The sequence below is a fragment of the Podarcis erhardii genome (genome assembly GCF_964252035.2).
Source record: "Podarcis erhardii genome assembly, chromosome: 7".
NCBI lineage: Eukaryota > Metazoa > Chordata > Lepidosauria > Squamata > Lacertidae > Podarcis > Podarcis erhardii.
In genome coordinates, this window is record NC_138511.1 from 26,091,474 (window position 1) to 26,110,733 (window position 19,260).

A 19,260-nucleotide genomic window follows, 5' to 3' on the forward strand; every position below is an offset into this window, starting at 1 on the left:
GAATAGGTGGCTCTTTGGTCTGATCCAGTAGGAATGTTCTTATGATGCCTTTTCTTAGAATGGCACCATTTTCCACCAATAATGATTTAGAACACCTTCTTCTTCTTCTTCTTCTTCTTCTTCTTCTTCTTCTTCTTCTTCTTCTTCTTCTTCTTCTGTGAGCACACCAAAAACAGACAGATTTTAATTTTTGGCAAATGCAAACACTTCTTGTCTTTGCTTGTAGTGCTGAACATGTCTTGCTGCCTTGCTTGTGACTCTTCCCTCACTCTAATCTGTTGTCTTTGGTTTCGGCAAACAGGTTTCTAGAGCTCAGTGAGGAACATTTCCTCATCCTCCATTCACCTAATGCAAAATCACAATGCTTGCTTTTCTTTGCTGTGGCCACTAGAGGTCAGAAAGGAAAAGTTGATTAAACCCAGGCCATTTTTTTTAAGCCGGACCTCACCTACCCCCCACAGATATTTTATTTAAGTTGGCATCCCTGCTATAAGAATATTAAAATGTGATTTTATCGAAGGATGATATAGCTAACACCTTGCTGACACTTTCAACCAAGTGATCAATGCACTAATCCTAAAGACACTAATTAATAAAGGTGGCAGAAATCTACTTCACACATTAGAGCATAAGGCTGCAGTCATATTGGGAACCAGGAACAGCAAATTGTTTCTGTAAACAATTGTGTCATAAATCTCTGTATGACAAATTCCTACCCATTCACCAACAAGCATTCACCTACAATTAAATCATTTCATCTAAATGACATCTGCTACCTAGAAGGCTAACCCTAAGGCGCAATATGATCAGAATATGAACAGATACCTCTGGTGGAGCCACACAGTAGAAATTCTTCCAGTGTAGACTCAATGTTTCCCTTGCACTCTTTGGAACGGTGAAATGGGGCTTCTTCTGGGCCTCCTGCTTGGGGTGATTGGAGTTATAGGGATTCTTTTCCTGTTGCTCTTCTCCTTGCAATTTATTATGATCTTTCCAGGAGTAAAATCCCATCTGGATTTGACAATCCATTAAAGCTTCAGGTCATTCACTGTACTCTCATTATTGCATTTACTGCGGTAAGTTGGGGACTGGACGAGCCATTATGTGATGGTTCTTCTTATGTTCTTATGTGAAAGATGATTAAGAAATGTGCCGTAATTATTCTTATTCTTATTAGTGATCTTTACACATCTTTAGATGCCAGGCAAAAACATTTCTAAGTCCTTTCAAATTTGTTTGAGGGAGAGGTGTTATTAGTTTCTATATCTTTTATGTATAACATTTCTATATCTTTTAAAGGCGTAATTGATTTGCTTTGTGCTTGTTTTTGTTATGTATTTTGTGTTTTTATCTTGTTTTTTAATGCTGTGAACCACCCTTTGATGCTTCCATGAAGGGCAGTATTTTTAATTAATAATAATAACAACAGTTTATATCTTTAAGTAATTAATATACTGCTTAATCCAACATGCATAATGAAATCAGTAAAATCAATGAATTCACTTGATGATGATGTGAAGATATTATCAAATTCAACAAGGGCTTCCTTTTCCTTTTCAAGGGACACACATAGAGACAAATATATTATTCACACCAAACCATGGTTTGTTTGCATCATGGTTTCTTCAAGAAAGCAAATATGGTCTCATAGCCAAGGAAGCAGGTTGTGGATTGTTTCTCCAAAGCTTAGCTTGTTTCCCAGCTTCTTTTGCCTCTGTACCTTGGCGGGTGTTTGGGTTTGGGTAACCAGTTCAAGGCTAACCAATTGAAATTAATGGACATGGTTAACATGGGCTCATTCATTTCCATGGGCTCCTTTAAATAGGACTTATTTGGATACACCCCTTGTGAATAGGATGCAAATGTGGGCACTATTTTCATGAGACTGTTCCTTTGCCCAACAGGGGAAGTGTCTTGAACTGCTGGGTATCTGCAGACAGGTTGCCTTTATCCGCTTCCTCCAGAGCTTCTGGAATCCAAGAGCGGATCCCAGCCTCTCTGCCAAAGATCTGCATTTTGACGGGGTTCCTGTGAGGGTTTATCAGCCCAAAGCACCATCTGCTGGCCCAAGGAAAGGATTTATGTTCTTTCATGGAGGTGCAGGGATGATTGGAAACATCAGTAAGAGATTATGGCTGTGAGCCTATGAACACTTATCTAGAGGCAAGCCCCATTTGAACTCAAATAAGCCCAGGTAGAATCGTGGAATAGGAGAGTTGGGAGGGATCCCAAGGGGTCATCTAGCTCAACACTCTGCAGTGAAGGAATCACAGCTGAAGAAGCCCTGACAGACGGCCATCCAACCTCTGTTTTGAAACCTCCAGTCAAAGAGAGCCGATCACCTTCCAAGGGAGTCCGCTCCCTGTTGAGCAACTCTTGTCATCAGAAAGGGCAAGTCCCATTGAACTCAATAAATCCATGTGGAATGGTTTACAGGGCTGAGATACAAGAGTGTTGGTGGTAGTTCCTGAAGAGACATGGGGCATACATGTATTTTGGATTAGCATATGTTAATTTATATGCATATTTGCTTACTTAGGTCAACAGGAAGAAAAAAATATGGAGGCGCTTGTTATCATGGCTTCCCAGGTATCACCATATCCACTGGTCAGTAGTCGGGGATCAGGGGAGCTGGGGGAGGGACAGAGCCCCCCACTGCTGATTCATTTTATAAAATACATATACCACTTGATTTTATAGAAGCTCAAAGAGGTTCACAAACATGCATATAATAACTCGAGGTTGCTGCTCCTGATCGCTCTGTTTACCAACCCAACCACCCTCCCACCCCTGGCCATCCCGTCGTTTGCACCTCACCCAATCCCCCACCTCATCCCACCGCACAGCCACCACACACACTTGTGCCAAATAGGTCAACTTTCACAAACACAAATCACCAACCTGCACTTGCACCTGCTTTCATTTGCAGTTAATACTGACACTCTTGGGTACTGAGTGACATTGTGTTGCAACAGTTTATAAAGTAGCAACCTAGTAATCCCATTGCACCAGAAGCGGTTTTAGTCATGCTGGTCACATGACCCGGAAAGCTGTCTGTGGACAAATGCCAGCTACCTCAGCCTGAAGAGAGATGAGCGCCACACCCCATAGTCACCTTTGACTGGACTTAACCGTCCAGGGGTCCTTTACCTTTTTACATATAAAGTAGCAGCTTCAGGAGGAAGGAAGGCTAGAATCAAGTGGGGACTTAGGAGAGCTTGCCATTATTAGAGACATTGATATTGTGGTGGTGGTGGGAGACAACTGTGTCCCTCGCAGATCTTGCTTCCTGAAATGCAAGAGCCATGATCCCTGACTGTTGACCATGCTGATTTTTTTATATATATTTTTTATAAATATTTATTAAAAGTTTTTTTTAATTACAATACAAATAAAGAAACAAAGTAACACATATCATAAACATATTTTCTTAACTTCTTTGGACTTCCTCACATCTCCCGCTCCTGCGTTCCTAATTTATAAAAATTTAACCAGCAATTTATCTCCTTAGTTCCATTCTTGTTATCTAATCTTCCAATGTTGTGTCTCTAATTTTAGATATTGTTTGTTCAAACCTTAAGAGTTTAAACTTAGCCTAATGCTTATCCAAAATTTGTCTTTTCTTAAAGATTTTAGAGGTTCTGATAACAAGTCCCCCCCCTTTCTGAAAATGGACCTAAGTTTGCATCTATGCATATCAATGATAACATGTGAATTAAATGAAAGCTTGCAAACCATTGGATGTGTACCCCATATCTCTTAAGGCTAGGATTTATCTGTGTGTAATTGGATTGAGTTTGCTTTTATAGGTGAACCTATTTAATTTGCCTTTTGGAAATCAATTTGTGAACCCAGAGCCAGTCTCTGAAGCTTACAGTGCACTACTCTAGCCATGTGATGTTCACAATTCACATACAGTAAAATGTGTGCACAAAAAGGCTCATGTCCGCAAAAATTGCATGTACAAAAACATTATGTCAGGGAAGATTGGTGTTCCAGAATGGGCTTTAAAAGGCAAGACTGGAGGTAGCAATGCTTCTGCATACCAGTGGATGTAAATCTTGGGCAGGCAGAGTGCTCTTGGCTCAGAAAGCTGGACTAGATGGACCATTGGTCTGATCCTGCAGGATCTGATTTGGTTCTTATGTGTATATTAGAGCAATGAGAAACTTGAGAGACACTGAGATTGACAGATTCACCCATCCCTTTCTGAGACTGGTGGGAGTTGTAGTCTCCGGACATCAGTAGCCAAGATGTCACCCTCCCAACTCCAATTTAGGAGGTCTTCTGGTTCAGGTTGTGCTGTGATTTATGTCCATGCATGTCAGTGGGTCTGCTCTGAAGAGTTAGATACAAACAGCCCGGATTTGCCAAAGAGCTCCATATTTAGAATTTCCCTTCCAACTTTCGAGCGCCCTACCAAGATGTCTGCAGCAAAAGCACCAAGAAGACTTATTCTTATAGTGCAGTACTTGAGCTGCGTGATGTGCACATGTGCATAAAAAGGTTTACGTCAGTAAAAATATATATTGGAAAACAGCTGTTAAAAAATGTGCTTTTAAAGGCAAGACTGGAGGCAGCAGATAATTACCTCCCTATTTTAAATTTCCCTCTCATCTTGCTAGGGTGCTACCAAGATGTCTGCAGCAAAATCGCCAAGGAGACTGATTCAGTGGTTGTGTCTGTTGGGTAAGTAAATGCAACCATCTGTCTTTTCATAGGTAAAATATGTTTGTTTGTTTATGTGTGTGTGTGTGTGTGTGTGTGTGTGTGCTTTGCACCCAGCATGTTGTTGATTTGTTGGTGGCATCCCTTGCCATATTCTTTGCAGGAGAAAAAGGCTCCCCATGAAAGCTGTCAACATTTTGTTCCATGATTGCAAATCAGAGCTTCATGCACCTAAGACATGAGCATGCTCACTTCCGTGGGGGGACTACAAGCTGGGCATAAGGCCTTGTTTATTTTTCAGCTACCGCCTGTCTCCTGAGCATTGTTTTATCTGTGCTCTCTTGTGTCTTTATTTTTTGTGGTATATTATGACCTTTTACTGTGTCAACCAGCTTTTGGTGATCCATCAGCATTGGAAGGGCAGGATTCACACACTTGTGTAAAGCAGGGGGTGGACCCTTCAGAACCAGGGTTCAAATGTCACACACACTCAGCCAGCTGTGCCTCTTGCCCTCAGGACTCGCTAATAATAATAATAATAATAATAATAATAATAATAATAATAATAATTTATTTATACACCACCCATCTGGGTGGGCTTCCCCAGCCACTCTGGGAGGCTTCCAACAAAACACTAAAATACAATAACCTATTAAACATTGAAAGCTTCCCTAAACAGGGCTGCCTTCAGATGTCTTCTAAAAGTTTGGTAGTTATTTTTCTCATTGACATCTGGTGGGAGGGCGTTCCACAGGGCAGGTGCCACTACTGAGAAGGCCCTCTGCCTGATTCCCTGTAACTTGGCTTCTCGTAGCGAGGGAACCGTCAGAAGGCCCTCGGCGCTGGACTTCAGTGTCCGGGCAGAACGATGGAGGTGGAGACCATCCTTCAGGTATACTGGGCTGAGGCCGTTTAGGGCTTTAAAGGTCAGCATCAACACTTTGAATTGTGCTCAGAAATGTACTGGGAGCCAGTGTAGGTCTTTCAAGACTGGTATTATATGGTCTCAGCAGCTGCTCCCAATCACCAGTCTAGCTGCTGCATTCTGGATTAGTTGTAGTTTCCAGGTCACCTTCAAAGGTAGCCCCACATAGAGCACATTGCAGTAGTCCAGGTAAGAGATAACTAGAGCATGCACCACTCTGGCGAGACAGTCTGCGGGCAGGTAGGGTCTCAGCCTGTGTTCCAGATGGAGCTGATAAACAGCTGCCCTGGACACAGAATTGACCTGTGCCTCCATGGACAGCTGTGAGGTCAGAATGACTCCCAGGCTGAGCCCCTGGTCTTTCAGAGGCACAGTTACCCCATTCAGGACCAGGGAGTCCTCCACACCTGCCCATCTCCTGTCCCTCCAAAACAGTACTTGTCAGGATTCACCCTCAATCTTTTAGCTGAATGTCACTCTTCCTCCCCTACCCAGGCCACACCCTTCTTTTCTGGGATGTTAGCATCCCAAATTCATATACCGGTATATGTAAAGGGTTAATTGCAAGAGTTATATAACTCTCTGACGTCATACACCCTGTGGCAGTTATGACAGTTATGGCAGTTGGTATGGCAGTGACAGCTATTAACAGTCTTTTGTGTCAGAGCAGCTGAACTGTTGTTCTGCTGTCTGTCTCAGGGTTAGTTAGTCTGTAACAGTTTAATCTATGTGACACACTTTTTAAACGTGCATCGTTTTGGGAATTACTGACCCCATTCCAGTTCAGGGAGTAGCTCTAATGTAAGATGAATTAGCAATTTAAGAAACATTCACCTGCATTGTATGTTTAATCTGCAGCTGCAAGTGCACTAAGTACATACCCTCCAACATTTTGCTGATGAAAATAGGGATATCCCATTCCATAATGATAATTTTATTAGTTATACTCCACAAATCTTACTGCGTTGCCCCAGCCACTCTGGACAGCTTCCAACAGACACAAAATATAATAAAATATTAAACTTTTTTTTTAAAAAAAACCTTTCTAACGCAGGACTGCCTTCAGACGGCTCAGGGGTTGGGTAATTCCATACCCAATCAGCTTCTCTAAAACAGGGATGTCCCTGGAAAATAGGAACACTTAGAGGGTCTGTAAGTAAAAGTTGTTATTTAAACTTTAAAAGAGTGTGTCTTGAGTAGTTTTCATAGGAGGAAAAACATTTCTCCTATGAAAGTATGGACATCCAAAGGAAAAGCAGTACATACAGAATCAAATCAGCTTCTTTAAAACAGGGATGTCCCTGGAAAATAGGGACACTTAGAGGTTCTGTAAGTAAAAGTTACAGACGCGGGTGGCACTGTGGGTTAAACCACAGAGCCTAGGACTTGCCGATCAGAAGGTCGGTGGTTCGAATCCCCGTGACGGGGTGAGCTCATGTTGCTCGGTCCCTGCTTCTGCCAACCTAGCAGTTCGAAAGCATGTCAAAGTGCAAGTAGATCAATAGGTACCACTCTGGCAGGAAGGTAAACAGTGTTTCAATGCGCTGCTCTGGTTCACCAGAAGCGGCTTAGTCATGCTGGCCACATTACCCGGAAGCTGTACCAATAAAGCGAGATGAGCACCGCAACACCAGAGTCGGCCACAACTGGACCATATGGTCAGGGGTCCCTTTACCTTTACCTTAAATAAAAGTTGTTATTTGAACTTTAAAACAGTGTGTCTTGTGTAGTTTTTATAGGGGGAAAAAGAGAATTAATAAAAGGGTCAAACCACTAAGGGCTGCCTTCCGCATACTCTGCAAATGGGAACTAGTGTCTAATTTCCACATCACTGACCTTGTTATGTGCCCTCCTCCTTTGATCTTATGTGCCTGGAATGTGTTCTTGACCTGAGGTAAGTATTCTGCATGTGTTTGAAGGTACACTATCTGCACAGGTCTTTTTTTCAGAGGGAACTTACAGGAACTCAGTTCCACCACCTCTCAGGTTGGTTCTGGCACCTCTTAGGTAGGCACCGTTGCCATTCTTAGAGAATGAGGGAGGTGTTCATGGAGATTTCTGGACCTCTTTTTCTAGAAAAATAGCCCTGGGTGTACATCCCAGTTGGGCAGCACATCCCACATGTACAGTAATGCCTGAGCAAGAATTTGGAGGGCAGTCCATGGATACTCATAGGAATGCTGCTGAAGACCAGTTTCTGGAAGCCACAGGCGGGAAGAGGGCCTTGTGCTTGAGCCCTGCTTGCAGGTCCCTCATAGGAAGCTGCTTGGACCTGGTGAGAACAGAATGCTGTGCTAGATGGCCATGAGCCTGATCTAGCAGGCCCTTCTGGTGTTCTTATGTGATCATGAATGTGTTTGGAAAAGATTCTGGAAGCTTACCTCTTTAATTCTGTTTTATTCTGCAGCTACCGCCTGTCTCCTGAGCATCTTCCTCCCGCTCAGTACAAGGACTGCCTTGCTGCTACCATACACTTAATTCAAAATGCAGCTTCCCATGGGGTGGATCCTTCCAAAATCATTGTTGGTGGGGACAGTGTGGGGGGGGGCAATTATGCTTGTATTGTTGCCCAGAAATTGGTGGAGAGATCAGACCTTCCAAAGCTACGGGCTCAAGTGCTGATCTATGGGACTTCCCAGGCTATGGACCTCAACATGCCTTCCTATCAGCAGAATGGCTCAATGCCCCCCTTGTTCCGGGAAAATGTTGCTTACTTTGGAATGAAGTATATTGGAAAGGACACTTCTTTGTTAGGCCAGCTCCTGAAGGGCTCTCATGTGCCAGATTCAATGAGGCTGAAATATGGGAAGTGGGTGAGTCCAGACAACTTCCGGAGGCGGCGCGAACGGCAATGGCGGTCCTCTTCCTTCGGTGAAGGGGAAGCTCCTTGGGAAACGGGTCGTCCGCTACGGCGAAGCGGAGACCCACTTCGGAAACCCACAGGCAGCAAAAGCCTGTGGTCTCGGGACCCGGCGGGCGCCTGAAGCAACCCCTGAAACGTTGAAGGAACCCCGTAAGGGGCTCCGGAACGGGGAGGGGGTAGCGGCGCTGTGGGTCGTTTCGCAAGCTACGGAGTGAAGCCGCACTGCTGCTGCCGGTGAGCGCTGACCTTTTTTCCTGAAACTTTCTGATTTGGAAAAGCAACAACCCGTGAGTAAAGAAGGACTTTATTAAATTGGAGACTAAAATTTACTGAATTTGGCTGAAAGCGGAGCGACGAAAAACAGGAAGTCTGTCTTCCGCTGTCACTGAATTTCAAAGCAAAGAGCTGGAGGAGTGGAGGCAAAGAAAGAACTTTTAACCTAACTGATCTGAGCAACCACTGAACTTTTCTGTAAGTGAATAAGGACTTTAAGTACTTGATTATATGCTCCATACTTGCATCGTGATACCTTTCTGCTAATTGGAAATATAATTTGAGTAAGAAACCCAGGTGCTGGAGCTGCCTGAGTAACTGAGCTGTCAGTCTGCAGATTTGGTTACTTTGAATTAAAAAGTGCAACAATCTGAGGGAGTTTGGACTTGTTACTTTGAAGCATCATTAATACCAGTATGCACTGTTTGAAACAATGTGGCGCTAATACTAACTCTGCTTAAAACCTGTTTTTGAAGGTTCCTGGACTTTAAACTTGATTTTAACAATTTTACTAGAATTGATCTCTTCCCTAAAGACATTTTAAGCTCCCCCTAGAGGATTTTGGATTTACAGCAGTGACATTATTTTACTTTCCTTTTCCCGGCCTCCTGTTTGACTGCTACCATCTGGGCTGTTGTTTCCTCATGGGAACAACTCAGCTTGACCTTGACTTTTAGATAACTTTGGAATGAGTGGCGCTAGAAAAAAGGGACCAAGAACCAGACAAACAACTTTAACAACTTTAACTTCAGCTTCTCAGGCACGTAGATCATCTGTACCTACTCTGCCCTCAGAGGAAGAAGCTGCTTCTCTGACAAAAGCAGGGGAGGAAGAAACTGAGGAACTACAATTGGAAGATATGGCCTCAGGAGCAACTGCTTCTATTTTAGAGAAAATTTATGAAAAACTGGAATCTCTGGATAAGAGAGTGGAATCTCTGGATAAGAAAGCTGATGAGCAAACAGCTAAAATTGATCAAAACACAGAATGTCTAAATAGACTAACTGGACAAGTATCACAGAACGTACAAGCAATTGGAGAATTGACAGGGGCCACAGCAGAAAATCGGAAATTGGCTGAGGACACTAGCCAAAAACTTGAAAATTTAGAACAAGAGGTAAGACCACTCTGCAAACAAGTAGGTGAACACCAGACCTATCTTTCTATGATAGAACTGCGGAACCGGGAGAGTAACTTAAGGATAAGGGCGATACCAGAAGTGGAAGAAGGCAACCCAGCTGAGTTTTTGACTAAAGAATTTTCCAAGTTTTGGAACTTAGAGGAAAAGGACTTTAAAATTGTATCAGCTTTCAGGCTTGGAAGATTTGCAAAGAAAGAGAAGCCCAGAGACTGTTTGATAACATTGAGATCAAAGGAGGAAAGGGATATAATTTTGGGCCTACACTACAAAAAGTCACTGGACATTTTGGATAAAAGAATTGAAATTTACAAAGATATTCCTAAACAACTGTTGGACCTTAGATCTGCCTACCTTGAATTGGTTAGACTGCTGAGGAGCAACTCAATTATCTTTAGGTGGGAATTTCCCCAAGGATTATCCTTTACCTTCAGAGGGAAGAAGGTTAAAATTAGAACATTGGAAGATAGAGATAAATTTTTGACTGCATACGGAGAGGACCTTCAAAAAGGAATTAAATTACCCTCTGGGCCTGGAGCACCGGCGGTACCTGCACCCTTGGAACCTGAAGACCCAGCGAATAAGATACCACCCCCAGAAAAATAACCAGATTTATTCAGGATGTCTCTGCAACTCTTGAGTTGGAATATAAATGGCTGCAACATTCCGGAAAAAAGGAGGAAAATTTTTCATATATTAAAAAAAGAACAATTGGACATCATCTGCCTGCAAGAAACACATGTGACCAGGCTCCACAGAAAAGTGTTAATAAACAAAAGACTTGGCCAGGAATTTATATCTTCGGACAGAGTAAAGAAGAGAGGTGTGGTGATATATGCAAAAGAGAGCCTGTCACCTAAACTTTTATTTAAAGACGAACATGGAAGAATTTTGGCAATTGAGATACAGCATCAAGGAGAGAAGCTTTTGATATTAGGAATCTATGCACCAAATGAGGGGAAATCGGAATTTTACAAGAAGTTGCATGAGACTATGCTGGATTATCTGGACTATAACAACATCATCATGATGGGAGACATGAACGGGGTCGTATCAACTAACATGGATAAGTCACAAAGCGAAAATGTCACAAAAGACGGCAGACTACCAAAGACTTTCTTTGAAATGACAGACAATATGGACCTGATTGATATTTGGAGAACAAAGAACCCCTTGGGAAGAGAGGGAACATTTTTCTCTGAAGCCCAACTGACCTGGACAAGAATTGACCAAATATGGATATCTAGATGTCTGGCACCTAAGGCTAGAAAGGTGGAAATCTGCCCAAAGACCTGCTCCGACCATAATGCAGTAAAGATGGACATGACACTACTATCAACTGGCTCCTTTAGATGGAAGATGAATGACAATTTGTTTAGAGACCAGGAGATCACTAAGAAGGCCCAAAAAGTTTTGAAAGACTATTTTGAGATAAATTTGAACACTACGGTGGAAAAAACGGATTATCTGGGATGCAAGTAAGGCTGTGATGAGGGGGTTCCTGATACAACAGAATGCGGTAAAGAAAAGGACACAAAATGAGCGGAAAGATAAAATTTTGGAGAAAATTAAAGAATTAGAGAAGAAGTTAAGATTAAATCCGAAGTCACAGCCGACTCTGAGAGAAATTAAACTCCATCAAGCACAATACTCTAAATTGATAAACCAGGAAATAGAGTGGAAGATTAAACTAATGAAACAAAAAACCTTTGAATCGGCGAATAAATGTGGAAAACTGCTAGCTTGGCAGTTGAAGAGGAGACAAAAATTAAATACAGTTACAAATTTAGAGATTGAGGGAAGAAACATTCAGAACCCTGTGGATATTAGAAAGTGCTTCCAGAGATATTTTAAAAAATTATATACTCAAGGGTCGCAAGACGAGGTCGAGATTAAACAATTTTTGGAAAAAAATGGACTACCAAAATTGTCACAAGAAAATAGATCAATCCTGAATTGTAAAATAACACGACAAGAGATCGATCAAGCCATTCAGAACATGCAACTGGGCAAATCTCCAGGGCCAGATGGGCTGACCTCCAAGTACTATAAGACATTAAAAGACTATTTGATACAACCACTGATGGAGGTTAGTAATGAAACTATGGAGGGGAAGAGGGTGCCGGAATCGTGGAAGGAAGCTTTTATCACATTGATACCAAAATCGGAAGCTGAAAAGACACAACTTAAGAACTATCGTCCCATCTCTCTTTTAAATGTGGATTACAAAATATTTGCAGACATTTTGGCAAGTAGACTTAAAAAAGTTTTAAATGAAGTAATTCACAAGGACCAGGCAGGCTTTCTCCCAGGTAGACATTTGTTTGCTAATACAAGGAACATTATCGATATTTTGGAACTTTTGCAAACAGACATAAATACAAAAGCAGTGTTAATTTTTATAGATGCGGAGAAGGCCTTTGACAATATTTCCTGGAAATTTATGAAGGGAAATCTAAAAGAAATGGGAGTGGGACGGGGTTTTGAGAATGGGATTGATGCAATATACTCAGAACAAAAGGCTAAATTGATAGTTAACAATGTGAAAACAAAACAAATTCCTTCCAGTAGCACCTTAAAGACCAACTAAGTCAGTTCTTGGTATGAGCTTTCGTGTGCATGCACACTTCTTCAGATACACAGTTGGTTTACGGTATAAGGTGGTGTCTATGTGCCCATCCTGTATTTTTATAGTAGTGTCCAAAAAATGTATTTCTTGCATAGATTGATTCATTGTTAGGTTGATTGTGGGGTGAAAATCATTGAATTTCTGGTGGAAGGTGTTCAGGGTCTGTTGACCATGTGTCCAGATGATAAAAATATCGTCAATGTATCGCAGGTACAAGAGAGGTTTGAGTGGGTAGGAGTTTAGGAAACGTTGTTCTAAATCTGCCATGAAGATGTTGGCATACTGTGGGGCCATGCGGGTGCCCATTGCTGTGCCGCTGATCTGAAGGAACAGGTCATCACCGAATTTGAAGTTGTTGTGGGTAAGGACAAATTGGCAGAGTTTGGTGGTAAAGTCCGCTGTGGTTTTATCTGAAATGGTGTTCCTTATAGCTTGTAAACCATCGTTGTGTGGGATGTTGGTATACAGAGATTCCACATCCATAGTAGCTAGTATAGTATTGTTGGGAAGATTATTTAAAGATTGTATTTTCCTCAGAAAATCTGTGGTGTCACGTACATAGCTGGGAGCACTGATGGCATATGGTTTCAGAACAGAGTCCATATAACCGGAGACACCCACTGTAATAGTGCCAATACCTGAAATGATGGGGCGTCCTGGATTGCCTGGTTTGTGTATTTTAGGTAGAAGATAGAAAGTTCCTGGTCGCGGTTCTGTTGGTGTGTTAGTGAGGATCTGTTCTTGGATGTGAGGGGGTAGCTCCTTAACAATCTTGTTCAGTTCTTTTTTGTATTCTTGTGTGGGGTCTGAGTCCAATTTTATGTAAAAGGCGGTATTGGAAAGTTGTCTGTGAGCCTCCTGAATGTAGTCAGTTTTGTTCATGATGACAACAGCTCCACCTTTGTCCGCTTCTTTAATTATAATGTCTGGGTTGTTTCTGAGATTATCTATGGCTCTCCTTTCAGCATGGTTTAGATTTTGTTGTAAGCGATGGTGTTTTCTGGTCACATCTATTTGGATTCTGTGGCGGAAGCAGTCAATGTACAAGTCCAGTGTGGTATTGCATCCATCAGGAGGGGTCCATGTGGAGTCCCTTTTAGTGTAACATTTTTTCGGTGGTAGTTGGTGGTCAGTGTTCTGTTGGGAGGGTGGTTGTTGTTCTCCAGTGGGTTGAGAGGTGTTGTGTTGTGAAGTTGTTGCTTGTTCTGCTTTGTCTTGTTGTTGTGTGTGTTGAAAATACTCCTTCAGGCGTAAACGGCGGAAAAATGCTTCCAAGTCCCCGCAGAACTGGATCATGTGTGGGGATTTGGCAGGGCAGAATGACAGTCCACGTGAAAGGACTGATTCCTCAGCTGGGCTGAGTGCTTACTGTGAGAGATTGACAATATTGTTGATCTTGTTTTGATTTGTAGCCTGTAGGTTGGAAAGGTTAGAGAGTTTCTTGTTTTTCTGTTTTTTCAGTAGCTCCAGTTGAGAGTGGTAAATGTTTTGTTTTTCCTTTTGGAACTCTTGCCAAGCTTGGTGGTTCCTGATAGAGTTGTCTAATACAAGGAGTTCCTCCTTTATTAGCTTCTGTTTAGAGTAGAGAACGCTGATCAGATGTTTGAGCAGCTTCTTAGAGAAAGTGTTGCATAGTTTTCTTGCATATTCAGTGGGATACGTGGATTGTAGAGGGTTCTTAATTCTAAGACCCTTGGGTATAATGTCCAGGTTCTTGCATTTAGTAAGAAAGAAGATATCAGTCTGTACCTGTGCAAGTTTCTTGGTGAGGTTGATGGACTTCCATTTCATACGGCTCAATGTGGTGCCTTCCATAGTTCCAGTTACAGATAGGTAGCCGTGTTGGTCTGCCATAGTCAAAACAAAACAAATTCCTTCCAGTAGCACCTTAAAGACCAACTAAGTCAGTTCTTGGTATGAGCTTTCGTGTGCATGCACACTTCTTCAGATACACGTGTATCTGAAGATATGAGCTTTCGTGTGCATGCACACTTCTTCAGATACACGTGTATCTGAAGAAGTGTGCATGCACACGAAAGCTCATACCAAGAACTGACTTAGTTGGTCTTTAAGGTGCTACTGGAAGGAATTTGTTTTGTTTTGACTATGGCAGACCAACACGGCTAGCTATCTGTAACAGTTAACAATGTGGTTACAGAAGAGTTTAATATCGAAAAAGGAACACGACAAGGCTGCCCTATTTCCCCTTTGTTATTTATTTCGGTTCTGGAGGTGCTCTTGAATATGATTAGAGGGGACCGGTTGGTGGAAGGAATTCAGGTCGGAGCGAAACAATATAAACTTAAAGCTTTTGCAGATGACCTAGTTTTGACCCTGCAGGAGCCAGAATCTAGTACGAAAAGAGTATTACAATTGATTCAGGACTTTGGTCGGGTGGCGGGATTTAAATTAAACAAACAGAAAACCAAGGTGTTGGAAAAAAACTTGACAGATACAGAGTCAGAACGGTTTCAGAGAGAGACAGAATTAAATGTGGTTAAAAAAGTAAAGTACCTAGGGGTAAATATAACAGCAAAAAATCTGAGTCTATTTAAGGATAACTATGAAAAATGTTGGTCAGAAATTAAGAGAGACTTAGACAGTTGGACAAAACTGAAACTTTCTTTGTTAGGCCGAATTGCTGCTATTAAGATGAATGTATTGCCAAAAATGTTGTTTTTGTTTCAAACACTACAGATTGTGGACAAGACGGAGTGCTTCCGGAAGTGGCAGAGAGATATTTCTAAGTTTGTCTGGCAGGGCAAAAAGCCCAGAATTAAGTTTAAGATATTAACTGATGCGAAAGAAAGAGGGGGCTTTGCCCTGCCAGACTTAAAGTTGTACTACGAGGCCGCAGCTTTCTGCTGGCTAAAAGATTGGCTACTTCTTGAAGACACTGATGTACTAGATTTGGAAGGTTTTAACAATGCTTTTGGTTGGCATGCATACTTATGGTACGACAAAGTTAAGATCAATAAGGCCTTTAAGAACCATATTGTCAGAAAAGCAGTGTTCAATGTCTGGACAAAATATAAAGACTTATTGGAAAACAAAACTCCAAGGTGGCTATCACCTCTGGAAGCTAAGGCCCGAAAAAGACCCAATATGGAGGCCAAATGGCCAAAATATTGGGAAATATTAGAAAAAGATGGAGACAATTGGAAATTGCAGAGTTTGGAGAAAATGAAGGATAAAGTGCGAGACTGGCAACACTACGCTCAGATTAAAGAAGTCTTTAAAAATGACAAAAAGTTAGGGTTCCAGGTGGAGAAATCGAAATTGGAAACAGAATTGTTAGAACCTAAGACTAAGGTAATTTCAAGAATGTATAACTTGCTGTTAAAATGGAACACACAAGACGAAATGGTTAAATCGGCTATGATAAAGTGGGCACAGGATATTGGCTATAACATCATGTTTGAAGACTGGGAAAGGTTGTGGACCACTGGGTTGAACTTCACTGCATGTAATGCTTTGAAGGAAAATGTAATGAAAACGATATATAGATGGTACATGACCCCAGTTAAACTTGCCAAAATATACCATTTGTCTGACAACAAATGTTGGAAATGTAAAGGAAATGAAGGAACATTCTTTCACCTCTGGTGGACCTGCCCTAGAGTGAAGGCCTTCTGGGAAATGATATATAATGAGTTGAAAAAGGTATTTAAGTATACTTTCCCCAAGAAACCAGAGGCCTTCCTCCTGGGTATTGTCGGCCAGAGGGTGATAAAGAAGGACAGAACTTTTTTCCTGTATGCAACAACGGCAGCAAGGATACTCATCGCTAAGCATTGGAAAACCCAAGATCTACCCACCCTGGAAGAATGGCAGATGCAACTGATAGACTATATGGAACTGGCCGAGATGACCGGCAGAATCCGAGACCTGGGAGAGGAGAGGGTTGAAGAAGATTGGAAGAAATTTAAGATGTATTTGCAAAAATACTGTAATTTGGTTGAATGTTAAGAAGGATGCTAGATCATAAATAATTGAGCACCACTAAATTAGATGGAATTGGGATGACAAGTGAGAAATATGAATCTTCTGGAGAACTATTAGACTATATTTAAATGAATGGGGCACAAGAATGTAAACAAGATGATAAATTGCTGGTAAAAATTTACAATGATGTAAGTGGGAGTGGGAGACGTGAGGGAGTCCAAAGAAGTTATGAAATTATGCTACGATACATGTTATATTGGTTATTATGTTTATACTTGTATTTAAAAATCTTAATAAATATTTTTTTTAAAAAAAGAAATATGGGAAGTGGGTGAGTCCAGACAACATTCCTGAGAGATTTAAGGGGAGAGGCTACAAACAAGTCCCACTTGCTCCTTATGAACCTGAAGTCTATAGGCAATTGTCAGAGACATTAGAAGATGATTTTTCTTGCATTTTTGCTGAGGACTCTGTCATCCAGAAGCTTCCTGAAACCCTAATTGTGAGCTGCGAGTACGATGTATTATGAGATGAGACACTGCTGTACAAGAAACGTCTGGAGGACAGTGGGGTGAAAGTCAGCTGGTTCTATGTTGAGAATGGGTTTCATGGGGTGCTAAACCTCTTTGATGCAGGCCTGTTCACGTTCCCTGCTGCAATTGAATTAATGGACAGCATCATAGACTTTGTCAAAAACTTATGAGAGGAAATCTCTTGAATTTGTGGGTCTTTCATAAGGAGGGGAGAATTTGCCAACTTCAGCTACTGATAGTTTCTCATTTTTCCAATCTTATATTCAGTTCTCCACAATTCTGTTGTAATTTGTGGTTCTTGGGGGCAGTGGGGAATTCCTCATGAAAATTCACCAGCACTTTAGTGTGAAATTTTTGTAATAAATACTTTTACTTCGTATGGAGTATTGACTAATAAATACATAATTCCAACCAATTTGCTCTAATATAATGCATTTCTATATTGTTTTCATTAATATATGAATTTTGTAAATGGACAATTCACCCTTCTATTCCATTTTAGTATTTTTTTTGTTGGCTGGAGATCTGCACTGCTAATGCTGTTTTAGGCTGTATCAACAGAGGTATAGTTCCAGATCAAGAGAAGTAACAGTTTCACTCCATTTTGCCTTGACCAGACCCCACCAGGAGGACTATGCCCAATTCTGGGTTCCACAATTTAAATAGGATAGTGATGAGCTGGAAAGTGTACAGAGGAAGACCAAGATGATCAAGGGTCTGGAAAACAAGCCTTATAAATAATCATTGATGCAGCTGGATATGTTTAGCTTGGAGAAGAGGACAGTGAGGTGATCTAGTAGCCATCTTCAAATATATAAAGGGCTGTCTCATGGGAGATGGAGCAAGCTTGTTTTCTGCTACTTCAGAGGGTAGGACTTGAACCAAGGGATTCAAATGATAAGCAAGGAGATTCAGACTATACATTAGGAATAACTTGCTAAGGGTTAGAGCTGATTAGCATTGGAATGGATTAGCTCAGAAGGCAGTGGGACCACCTTCATTGGAAGTTTTTCATCAGAAGTTTAATGGTCACCTGTTAGGGATTTTTGGGTGTGATTCCTGCATTGTAGGTGGATGACCTAGATGACTCCATGGGTCCCTTTTATCTCTTTTCAGGTATCTGTTTTGGTTTATTGGCCCATATCAAATTCATTAGCCCATCCAAGGCACAGTCTAACACTTCCACTGCCTTTCCTAATTTAGATGGAACAGAGTGATAGAGATGGGTTTTCACCCACATGTAGATTTCCCCTCACCCTATCTCTCCTGATAACAACTCCCAGCAACTTGATAGAGATCTTTAAATACCATGAAACACCAGATTCTAGTTTCAAGAATTGTAAACAGTTGTGGCATAAAACTCTGTATGGCACTTTCCTACCCATTCACCAACTAGCATTTACCTTCAACGAAATCATTTTGTCTAAATGACACCCGCTATCTGGAAGGCTAACCCCAAGGTGCAATATTGTTGATAGGTGGCAAATGAAATGAATAAATAAGTTATGTTAAGCAATTATTTACCGATCTTCATACAAATACTTGTTGCGCAGTTGCCAATGAACCGTGAGCAGTTCAATGTAACAAAATAGAGGATTCTATCTCATATGCTATCTCACACAACCGGATGACTCACATTGCTTAAGATTTTTATGTGGTTCCTCAAGGCATCTTAAAAATGCGAAAACACTGTAAATCCATAGCCTTTATTGGATGTCTAGCTTCTCCTATTGCAATGAGAAATGTCCCCCAGCCATGCAGGAATCTTTCACCCAACATGGGGCTCAAACCCACCACCGTGAGATTCAGAGTCTCACTCTCTACTAACTGAGCAATCTCAGCACTGCAAAGGAGGCAGTCTTGCAGGTATCTGGGACCAGAGTCACGTGGGACTGTGAACACCAACCTGAACACCTTCAACTGGGTCCAGAAATGTACTGGCAACTCATGCAGGTGTTTGAAAAGAGGAGGAGCTATACAATTTCTAAACAGAACTGCAACCAGTAATCCGGTTGCTGCCTTTTATGCTCCTGGACTTCTAGACTAGGCCATTACATGTCATCAATGGATGGTAACCATGAAGGCTATACTCTTCTTCTACAGTGGGAGGCAGCAATGCTTCTTTATAGCAGTTGCTGGAAGCGGCAGGAGGGGGAAAGTGCTCTTATGCTCAGGTCCTGCTTGCATGTTTCCCACAGGGATCTAGCTGAATGGTGTGAGAATGGATGCTGGACTGGACAGGCCATTTGCTGGATCCAAATCACTCTTCTTATCCCACCCACCTCC

General features: G+C 41.7%; 1 pseudogene across 1 annotated transcript; it reads left to right on the plus strand.

The window, feature by feature from the left end:
• The first annotated feature begins 825 nt into the window (after window positions 1-825).
• On the plus strand, window positions 826-17,357 carry LOC309347031 (arylacetamide deacetylase-like 4; annotated as a pseudogene). Its single transcript, XR_014161686.1, has 5 exons — window positions 826-1,076; window positions 1,905-2,121; window positions 4,626-4,689; window positions 8,001-8,403; window positions 16,770-17,357. The product of XR_014161686.1 is annotated as an arylacetamide deacetylase-like 4 (transcript).
• The last annotated feature ends 1,903 nt before the right edge of the window (window positions 17,358-19,260 follow it).